Raw genomic sequence first — 11,721 nt, 5'->3', positions numbered from 1 at the left:
CCCAGTAAGGGCATTTATTTGTATGATGATACAGATATTTGTTCCTGAGTCATGGGTGTTTTCTATGTATTTAAGTATTTGTATATTATATATATCGTTGTCTGAGTACCCACAACACAAGCCTTCTTGAGCTTACTGTGGGACTTAGTCAATCTGTGTAATGTAAGAATGTCCTATTTAAAAAAATAAATAAAAAAGCCATAATATATGGATAGCAAATAAAGGGTAACAAAAAAACAACATTTTAATGCGGTTTTTAGTGTTCCGTACAAAACTTTGTTTACGGAACACTTATGGGATCACTTCGGTCTTGCAAATCAGTTAAATACGTTTTTCTCAGAGACCGTTTGACATAGATACCTAAAATTTGGAACAGTTATAGCAATTACCACCACTCATATTGTGAATAAGTCAAAACTGCTTATTTCTTATTAAAGGGGGAAATTTAGGGGGTTGAGAGGGGTAGGCTGAAACTTTTTTCATTTGTAAGAATCGTGTGGGGTACCATTAGAAAGCTTGCAAAAAATTGAGTCGATGGACTGATTTTGACTTCATTTTAGACTGCAATAGTTTCGTCAAAAAATGCATTTAAAGTTGCAAGTTTTCATACAAAAAATTTCACCTCTGTCCTGGCGATTTTCGCGAAAACTATAGCTAACAGGCAGCTGACCAGTCAATACCCAACTTAAAGAAGCATGGAGACGGCGGGAAAATTATCAGCTTAACTTTATCTTTATTAGTTTTTCAACTGCAGCTTGACCTTTGGTTGCTTAGGGCTAGCTAACTGATGCTTACACTGGTCAATTCATATTAGGCGAGAAACATCCTTAGTTAAAACTTTGACATTGAAATTTATGACTTATGTCTTTGACACAAAGTTTAATTCTGCTTGCTTATTTTTGTGGGATATTTAATTTTATCTCAATAGCCTACTATAAGTATGAGAGAGATCTACAAAATACGACCTTATTATATTGCAAATAAGTTTCGATTTCGAACGGGCTTTCCAAGCAATGGACTAGGCATCTCAAAAATATAAAAAATTCAAATTAAGAATTCCGTTCTTGACTGTCGTTGTGTTTTTTTTTCCACAATAGGACACATAGAGTTAGTAAGGCGTATAGAGATAATAAAGTCATTTAATATTTATGAACAGCTTTGGCCTCATGTATAGATTTTATTGAGAGTATCTGATTCGTCGAAACAATATACACAATATTCCTTTTCATTAAGTACCATTACATTTCTGTATTAATTGTATAATTATAATATCTATTAATTATATTCAGTACTTATGTATATTTTTGAACGGATCGGTGAGCAACAAGATTCAGGGCTATAACCGCGAAATAGAGGTTCGCAAATTGCGAGCATTTTTCTCTGTCACTCTAATTACGCCTTCATTGGAGTAAAAGAGAAAGATCCCCGCAAATTGCGAATTTCGGTTTACGCGGTAGCCCCTCAGTCCTCCCATATAACCATTCCAGTCGCAGAATCATCAAAGTGGTAACTAAATGTCAGATGTGTCGTAACAGAGTCCACACAATGTGTCTAGAATTGTTTCGAAACAAAGTGTCGTCGCCGTGTCTACACTTTTCCGTAACAAGGTGTCGACACATTTGTGTGCACTTTGCGTGCGGTTTGCGACTAAATCTGACAGCGACTTTGTGACAGCAAATGTCAATATAAAATACCTCTTGAAAACCAAGGTTTGTCAAACTACTATTAGTGTCTCGTGTGCTCGTAATTCTAGTAAGTCATCATGGGCGATGCGAATGATAAAAATCGACCAAAACCATATAAACACCCAACACCCGTCAACCTTTTACAGAAAAGTTTTTAAAGAAATGCAATACGCTACTAGGTCAGGCAACGAATGCTCAATAAAGTTGTAGAAGGAAATGCTCGGAACACAATTTTTGGCTCCTTAACTTGGTTTGGACAAGTTAGGAGGTGAACATATCAAAAGTCCTCGGCCGTAGCCTTTGAGCGGGGGGGAGAGAGGGGGCTTTGAAGATCCTATTTTCCGGTTTTTCGATTATATCTCGGAAACTATGCATCGTAGCGACATGGCCACTTATAGAAAATGAAAGTTAATTTAATTTGTTACAAGTTTATTTAGTCATTTTTTTCCATATATTGAATAGTTTTTGAGATATCCGCTCTTGAAACTTTATTTAGGGCTCTCAATTTTATCTTGATCTCTACATCAGTGAAGGTGGTAGGCCGTGTTCCACAAAATTTAAAAACATTTTTTTTAGGGTTCCGTACCTCAAAAGGAAAAAATTGAACCCTTATAGGATCACTCGTGCGTCTGTATGTCTGTCCGTCTGTCACAGCCTATTTTCTCGGAAACTACTGGACCAATTAAGTTGAAATTTGGTACATATATGTAAATTAGGGACCCAAAGACGGACATATAACGTAAACAAATTGATTTTATACCCAAAAAATGACCATTGCCCCCCCCCCCCTTTATCTCCGAAACTACTAGGTCATAAATTTTGAAAAAAATACACAAAATAGTCCTTTACCTATCACGATTATTAAGATGACAGGAAAACCTATTAGAAATGTGCAGCCAAGCGCGAGGCGGACTTAATGTACGGAACCCTTAATACGCGAGTCCGGCTCGCACTTGGCCGGTATTTTTTAAACTCCTCTTGACGCTTAACCGCTGAACCGATTTCGTTGAAATTTGGTATAGAAATAGTTTGCGTCCCGGAACAGGACATAGGATAGATCTTATAACCAAAATCATCTTTTGAAGGTGTGAAAAGTGGCGTGAAAATTTGTACGGACAATCAATAACCGCTGAACCGATTTATATGAAATTTGGGATGGTCTACAATTCTACATCTTTGATTTAGTTGAAAATGATAAAAAACATGACTTCAAACCTAAACTTAAACAGTAAGTATTAACTTCAAGAATTCAATTCTGAATTCTGCCCTGCACCACATTTCACACCTTTAAAGGATGATTTTTGACATAACTTATCATGTCCTGTCTCGGGACTCAAAATATATGTGTACCTTTAAATTAAAACTGTTCAGCAGTTTAAGCGTGAAGAGGAGTTTAAAAGAAAGTATTTTAATAAGTTTATATGTTTTTACTTCGGAATGGTGTCAATGTGATACCATATCTAAATTTGGTACTGTGAATTTATACGAAAACGATACCAAACATGGCCTCGTAGCTTTACTGATGTAGAAGTCAAGATAAAATTGAGAGCCCTAAATTCTTATTACTTGGCCTAACTTGTGTAGAAGGAAAAGGAAAAATAAAAGTCTTCGGCAGGAATATAAGACACAAATTTAATTTTTAGAGTTACTATTTCAACCATCAAACATAAACATACCTTGATTATATTATTCTAGTGAGATACGCATATATAAATAAAAACATTAAAAAAATTACAAGGTCGAAATGTCACGGAGCTTGTGTGAGTTATATGTGAAAAATAAAAACTTTTATGACAAGAAAATCTGGACACAATTTAAGAATCATCCAATTGCGTCGAGGAATCATCAGTATTTTTGCTTGTTTCATTACCTCCTTGCTTCTTTTTTTGTCCTTTGTATTCTGTAGCAATTGATTAGATCTGAAAATAAAGATAACTTGCGTCGTCACGGATGTCGATTTATAGGTTTTAGGGAGTGCAGAATTCGAAAATGATGACCATTTTATAATCCAAGATGGCGGCTACGCATGTTGTCATAAAAGTCGTCATGAATATTGTTTTATAGGTTTTAGGACGTGACAGGTCCAACAATAGGGTATATTACTGCAATGTTCTGCCGCCAGAGTGCAGCACTACCGACTCAGTAAATTCATAGACTAACTTATACATACTGTGCCTTAAACTGTTTTTTGACAAGTTTTCAAATATGACATTGATGCATCAAGGCGGTTTGTTAACAAGTGCCTACCGGTAAACGCGAAAATCGAAATTTAGTTATCCGCCTCTTTATCGCTCGAATATGCGAGAGTGATAGAGAGGCAGAAACCGAACCCTCGATTGTCGTGTTTCACGATAGGCGATATGTGAGTGACGTAGTGACGCATGTTTGTTTACTGTATGTGTACTACTAGTGCCACCTACGCAGAGCTTTGCCTAATATTCCCTATTGTCTACCTCACTGTAATTGAAGTCACAGGCCTCCATGGGCTACGGTAAACGCTTACCATCAGACGGGCGGTGTGGTTGTTTGCCACCAACATGTTAATTAATAAAAAACTCCACTATATCGCCAGTTAATAAGTACTTATTTTGCGAAGCTAATGACATTTGTCACAAGAAATACGACAATTGTCACGAAATTCCGACACAGAACTCAAGAATTACCGAAAGTTCTTTGAAATCTTGTGACAATTTCCATCATTATCATCATAAACATCGCAAAAGAAATACATGTTTTTGCCGATATAATAAAGTTTTTAAAAATAATACAATGATGGTGACAAACAGGAATACGGCCCGCCCGATGGTAAGCGATAACCGTAGCCCATGGATGCCTGTGACGTCAGCAACAATGAGACTTGTCGAAATGTCGCACCTGTCACGTTACGTCACATTGTCACGCCAGTACATCTGAAAATTGTGTGTTCCCATTTGTCCCCATCCCGATAAGGTGGGAAAAAATGGGAAATATTTACATGCAAATCCTATTCCATCTGTTCCCTGCGAGGATAAATGGGATTACATCCGAAAATTGTGTGTTCCCATTTGTCCCCACCCCGATAAGGTGGGAAAAAATGGGAAATATTTACATGCAAATACTATTCCATCTGTTCCCTGCTGGGATAAATGGGATTACATCTGAAAATTGTGTGTTCCCATTTGTCCCCACCCCGAAAAGGTGGGAAAATTGGGAAATATTTACATGCAAATCCTATTCCATCTGTTCCCTACGGGGATAAATGGGAATACATCTGAAAATTGTGTGTTCCCATTTGTCCCCACCCCGATAAGGTGGAAAAAATGGGAAATATTTACATGCAAATCTTATTCCATCTGTTCCCTGCGAGGATAAATGATAAATGGGATTACATCCGAAATTTGTGTGTTCCCATTTGTCCCCACCCTGATAAGGTGGAAAAAATGGGAAATATTTACATGCAAATCTTATTCCGTCTGTTCCCTGCGAGGATAAATGATAAATGGGATTACATCCGAAAATTGTGTGTTCCCATTTGTCCCCACCCCGATAAGGGGGGGAAAAATGGGAAATATTTACATGCAAATACTATTCCATCTGTTCCCTGCGGGGATAAATGGGATTACATCTGAAAATTGTGTGTTCCCATTTGTCCCCACCCCGATAAGGTGGAAAAAAATGGGAAATATTTACATGCAAATACTATTCCATCTCTTCCCTGCGGGGATAAATGGGATTACATCTGAAAATTGTGTGTTCCCATTTGTCCCCACCCCGATAAGGTGGAAAAAATGGGAAATATTTACATGCAAATCCTATTCCATCTGTTCCCTACGGAGATAAATGGGAATACATCCGAAAATTGTGTGTTCCCATTTGTCCCCACTCTGATAAGGTGGAAAAAATGGGAAATATTTACATGCAAATCCTATTCCATCTGTTCCCTGCGAGGATAAATGGGATTACATCCGAAAATTGTGTGTTCCCATTTGCCCCCACCCCGATAAGGTGGGAAAAAATGGGAAATATTTACATGCAAATACTATTCCATCTGTTCCCTGCTGGGATAAATGGGATTACATCTGAAAATTGTGTGTTCCCATTTGTCCCCACCCCGAAAAGGTGGGAAAATTGGGAAATATTTACATGCAAATCCTATTCCATCTGTTCCCTACGGGGATAAATGGGAATACATCTGAAAATTGTGTGTTCCCATTTGTCCCCACCCCGATAAGGTGGAAAAAATGGGAAATATTTACATGCAAATCTTATTCCATCTGTTCCCTGCGAGGATAAATGATAAATGGGATTACATCCGAAAATTGTGTGTTCCCATTTGTCCCCACCCTGATAAGGTGGAAAAAATGGGAAATATTTACATGCAAATCTTATTCCGTCTGTTCCCTGCGAGGATAAATGATAAATGGGATTACATCCGAAAATTGTGTGTTCCCATTTGTCCCCACCCCGATAAGGGGGGGAAAAATGGGAAATATTTACATGCAAATACTATTCTATCTGTTCCCTGCGGGGATAAATGGGATTACATCTGAAAATTGTGTGTTCCCATTTGTCCCCACCCCGATAAGGTGGGAAAAAATGGGAAATATTTACATGCAAATACTATTCCATCTCTTCCCTGCGGGGATAAATGGGATTACATCTGAAAATTGTGTGTTCCCATTTGTCCCCACCCCGATAAGGTGGAAAAAATGGGAAATATTTACATGCAAATCCTATTCCATCTGTTCCCTACGGAGATAAATGGGAATACATCCGAAAATTGTGTGTTCCCATTTGTCCCCACTCTGATAAGGTGGAAAAAATGGGAAATATTTACATGCAAATCCTATTCCATCTGTTCCCTGCGAGGATAAATGGGATTACATCCGAAAATTGTGTGTTCCCATTTGTCCCCACCCCGATAAGGTAGGAAAAAATGGGAAATATTTACATGCAAATACTATTCCATCTGTTTCCTGCGGGGATAAATGGGATTACATCTGAAAATTGTGTGTTCCCATTTGTCCCCACCCCGATAAGGTAGGAAAAAATGGGAAATATTTACATGCAAATCCTATTCCATCTGTTTCCTGCGGGGATAAATGGGATTACATCTGAAAATTGTGTGTTCCCATTTGTCCCCACCCCGAAAAGGGGGAAAAATTGGGAAATATTTACATGCAAATCCTATTCCATCTGTTCCCTACGGAGATAAATGGGAATACATCCGAAAAATGTGTGTTCCCATTTGTCCCCACCCTGATAAGGTGGAAAAAATGGGAAATATTTACATGCAAATCCTATTCCATCTGTTCCCTGCGAGGATAAATGATAAATGGGATTACATCCGAAAATTGTGTGTTCCCATTTGTCTTCACCCCGATAAGGGGGGGAAAAATGGGAAATATTTACATGCAAATACTATTCCATCTGTTCCCTGCGGGGATAAATGGGAGTACATCTGAAAATTGTGTGTTCCCATTTGTCCCCACCCCGAAAAGGTGGGAAAATTGGGAAATATTTACATGCAAATCCTATTCCATCTGTTCCCTACGGGGATAAATGGGAATACATCCGAAAATTGTGTGTTCCCATTTGTCCCCACCCCGATAAGGTGGGAAAAAATGGGAAATATTTACATGCAAATACTATTCCATTTGTTCCCTGTGTGGATAAATGGGATTACATCTGAAAATTGTATGTTCCCATTTGTCCCCACCCCGAAAAGGTGGGAAAATTGGGAAATATTTACATGCAAATCCTATTCCATCTGTTCCCTACGGGGATAAATGGGAATACATCTGAAAATTGTGTGTTCCCATTTGTCCCCACCCCGATAAGGTGGAATAAATGGGAAATATTTACATGCAAATCTTATTCCATCTGTTCCCTGCGGGGATAAATGATAAATGGGATTACATCCGAAAATTGTGTGTTCCCATTTGTCCCCAGCCCGATAAGGGGGGAAAAATGGGAAATATTTACTTTCAAATCCTATTCCATCTGTTCCCTGCGGGAATAAATGGGAATACATCCAAAAATTGTGTGTTCCCATTTGTCCCCGCCCCGAAAAGGTGGGAAATATTTACATGCAAGTCCTATTCCATTTACGTACAAAAATGTCCCCCTGTCAACTTTCAATCGAGATTTAATCGATAATTTATTCGATTAATATTCAGATTAATGCAATTTCAATCTATGTTAGGTCGACTAAATTAATCGCGATTAAAATATGAGGATTAACTTTTTTTTATTCCACGGCATGGCTCTTACACTTTGAGAATATCTGAAAACGAATGAACACAAGGAGCCATTTTGCAAATCCAGTAACTTTGTTATTACTTTTGACAGCGCGTGTCATGTGTCAACACAGAGTCGACACAAAGTCGAAACATTTGCGACTACTTTGTGACTGCAATATTTCTCAGCCTTAAACCATATTTATACATCATAATTAACAAGTTTCGTAGTATGTAAAGCGTTATTTCTGTTATTTAAGTATAGTATACGCATCGAAGTACTAAAAATGCATCAAATAATATAGTTATGAACACAGGCACTGAGAAGTAAACAATTTCATTTCCGGCTAAACTAAAACAATGTGGTGGCGCGTTGATTATATTACACTTAGTTTATCAAATCACTCGAGCAGTTTAATTCCCCATAATAATTTAAGTCCTATTGTAATATAAATGCAAACAATATATAATTACGTCTTGTAATCCGTTTTAGAGATGGCGTATTAATGTCACTTATTTTTATTTAAGCATTTTTCCATCTGACAGTTTCCATTTGACAGGAACGAAATGAACGAATGAACGAATGATTTTGGCATAAAGTAGTCGCAAAGCCGAAACAATGTGTGCACACGGCGACCACACTTTATGTCACTTTGTGTCATGTGTCGACCCTTCCCCATTTCTGGTAACTGTGTCGACACGGCGACGACTCTGCGACTGGAATTGTGACCGAAACAGACGGTGTCGACACAAGATGTGTCAACACCGCGTCGTAACGGCGACTAGAAATGGTTGTATGGGCTGTTACGAGAAAATAATTTTGGAAGACATTAATAGTATATGACAGTTAAATATCACAGTTTTTAGAAACAAAGGTAAAATTTATGAAATATTTAAAGTAAGCCGATCTTGTTTTTTAGCAGTTCTAAATAATATTAAAGTCTATATATATGGCATAGAACTAGAAACAAAATCAAATAAAAAATAATAATGAGTTCTAAATTCAAATTGAAGGAGTATACATTTTAAGGTATTATAGGCCAAGCGCGCACCACGATATTAATTTTTGCGACACGATTTTAGAATCGCGCTGTAATATATCGCAGAAAATTCACTGCGCGCACTGCGATGAAAATGAAAAAGTCGACCAGTCGCTTGTCATGAAACGTGTCTTTAATATGCGATTGCTGTATGACTTTGAGCATTTATAACACAAAGGTGATCCCCGTCTATTTCCATAATTAAATGGTCAACATCTAGCGTCTCATTTTGAGACTCCATTGGAGATGCAGGTGCCGAGATGTTGGGGTTTGGAGAGCGAAATGCCGACTGAGGTCCGGCCGGGGTGCGATTTTATTATCATAGTGCGCGCGGGGCCATACAACTCCGCATGCTACAATTTACTTTGCGACAATCGCATCGCGAACAATCGCGGAAAAATGTGACAAATCACAATTTAAAAATCGCTGCGATTTTTTGTCTCATATGCGCGCACTAACATATAAACACATACGTTGCATTTCTGCGACAAAATTATCGCAGGACAAAAAAAAGTGGTGCGCGCTTGGCCTTACTCTAAATTATTATAATACATCAAGCATTCGCGAGATGCTCGACTTCGGTATTCAAACACAAAGCAATAGTACAAGAATCTAACTAAATGCAAAGGCCGAAGGAGCGATTCGAAGATCCGAAGCGTCCGACAGACGCGCGCCTACCGTAACTTTTCCAAGTATTTTTAAGTACAAGTGTCTAAGTCGCAAGATCCAAAGGCTGAAGTCGCATTGGGCCGAAAGCCCGAAGCATCCAGGAGGTCAGTTCTAAACACAGGTAATTAATACAAGTGTCTAAATGCGAAGGCCGGAGGCCGAGCTCCGCGTAGGGCCGAAGGCCCGACGCCTGCAGGATGTCAGTGGTTAAACACAGAACTGACAGCCTGGACGCTTCGGGCCTTCGGCCCTACGCGGAGCTCGGCCTTCGGCCTTCGCATTTAGATACTTATACTATTGTTCTGTGTTTAAGTACTAACATCCTGGACGCTTCGGGCCTTCGGCCCCACGCGGAGCTCGGCCTTCGGCTTTCGCATTTAGACACTTGTACTATTTTTCTGTGTTAAAGCACTGACATCCTGGACGCTTCGGGCCTTCGGGCTACGCGGAGGTCGGCCTTTGGCCTTCACATTTAGACACTTGTACTATTGCTCTGTGCTAAAGCGATTACATTTTGCTAAAGCTCGGCCTTCGGCCTTCGCACTTAGACACTTTGTACTATTGTTCTAGACCGGGAGATAGTGACACATTTTACTGGGTCATTTGTACCAGTATGGCGGTTCGTCAGGGGTCTAAGTACGTAATGAACGAAATAAAAATGATGGTCATAGCGCTGGTACCGGCGGCCCAATCGCGTGGGCGTTAGTCGAACGTGTCGGATAAAATACGAGTGTCGAACGATTTGTTCCACAAAAATCCTCGTATTTTCCGATAGTCCATAAAAAAGAAGTAGGCGGTAGCGTAATGCCATACTTCTCCGGTGTGACTTACAGCCCGCCATACTGAGGCGAACACATTAATTTAAAAAAAAGAATTCAATCATTTGTACCAAGCTAATTTTTGCACAGGTGATCATCGTCGAGCAGCCATTCATGGACATCACCATGCCATACTTTTTGGATGGTTCCAAATGGCCGCCATACCGCCGCAAGGGAGTACATTTTTTTTAATTTCTAAACGATTTGTACCATCTTGAAATTATTTTTCAAGACTTTCTGTGTGATCATAAATGGAAATCTCATAATGCCATACCTGTAGGAGGTGGCAAATGTGTACAATATATTTTTTTTATTTCAATGATGGTGCCCCTTTTTCCCCCTATTAGAAGTATGGAAAATATAATAATGGTCACATTGCATCATATAATTTCCAAAAATCCAAATGCCATACTGGTACAAATCGTCAAAATTTTTTTGTTTGTTTTAAGTCTTGGCTTAAGTCTCACAGTCGTCCGCCCCGTAGTTATAATCTGGAATATTTTTTTTTAGGTATAATTGTATCCAAACAAACAGAATATGATGATGCCATGCTGTAAAAAAATATTTTACGTATACATAGTCGTATTTTTGAAACGTGTCGATTAAATAAGTTTTTCAAGTATGGCAGCACTTTTTCCCCCTACTATAAGTATGGCAATTATAATAACGGTCACATTTTATCAAATACTTTCCAAAAATTTAAATGCAATACTGGTACAAATCGTTTAGCAAAACAAAAAAAAATAACTCCCTTGCGGCGGTATGGCGGCCATTTGGAACCGTCCGAAGAGTATGGCATGGTGATGTCCATGAATGGCTGCTCGACGATGATCACCTGTGCAAAAATTAGCTTGGCACAAATGGTTGAATTGTTTTTTTAAATTGATGTGTTCGCCTCAGTATGGCGGGCTGTAAGTCACACCAGAGAAGTATGGCATTATGCTACCGCCTACTTCTTTTTTATGGACTATCGGAAAATACGAGGATTTTTGTGGAACAAATCGTTTGACACTCCGACACGTTCGACTAACGCCCACGCGATTGGGCCGCCGGTACCAGCGCTATGATCATCATTTTTCTTTCCTTCATTACGTACTTAGACCCCTGACGAACCGCCATACTGGTACAAATGATCCAGTAAAATGTGTCACTATCTCCCGGTCTATTCTGTGTGTGTAGTTGAATACGGTATCCTAAAAACAGGCAAACAACCTCTGTAAAATGTAACGATGCGAGCGGTACGGCTACCATCAGTTTGGCATTGACATAAACGCTACCGTGGGCGTGAACG

This window comes from Cydia fagiglandana, chromosome 24 (assembly GCF_963556715.1).
Source record: "Cydia fagiglandana chromosome 24, ilCydFagi1.1, whole genome shotgun sequence".
Lineage (NCBI taxonomy): Eukaryota > Metazoa > Arthropoda > Insecta > Lepidoptera > Tortricidae > Cydia > Cydia fagiglandana.
The sequence above is the reverse complement of the archived record's forward strand: the minus strand, read 5'-3'. Positions refer to the sequence as shown.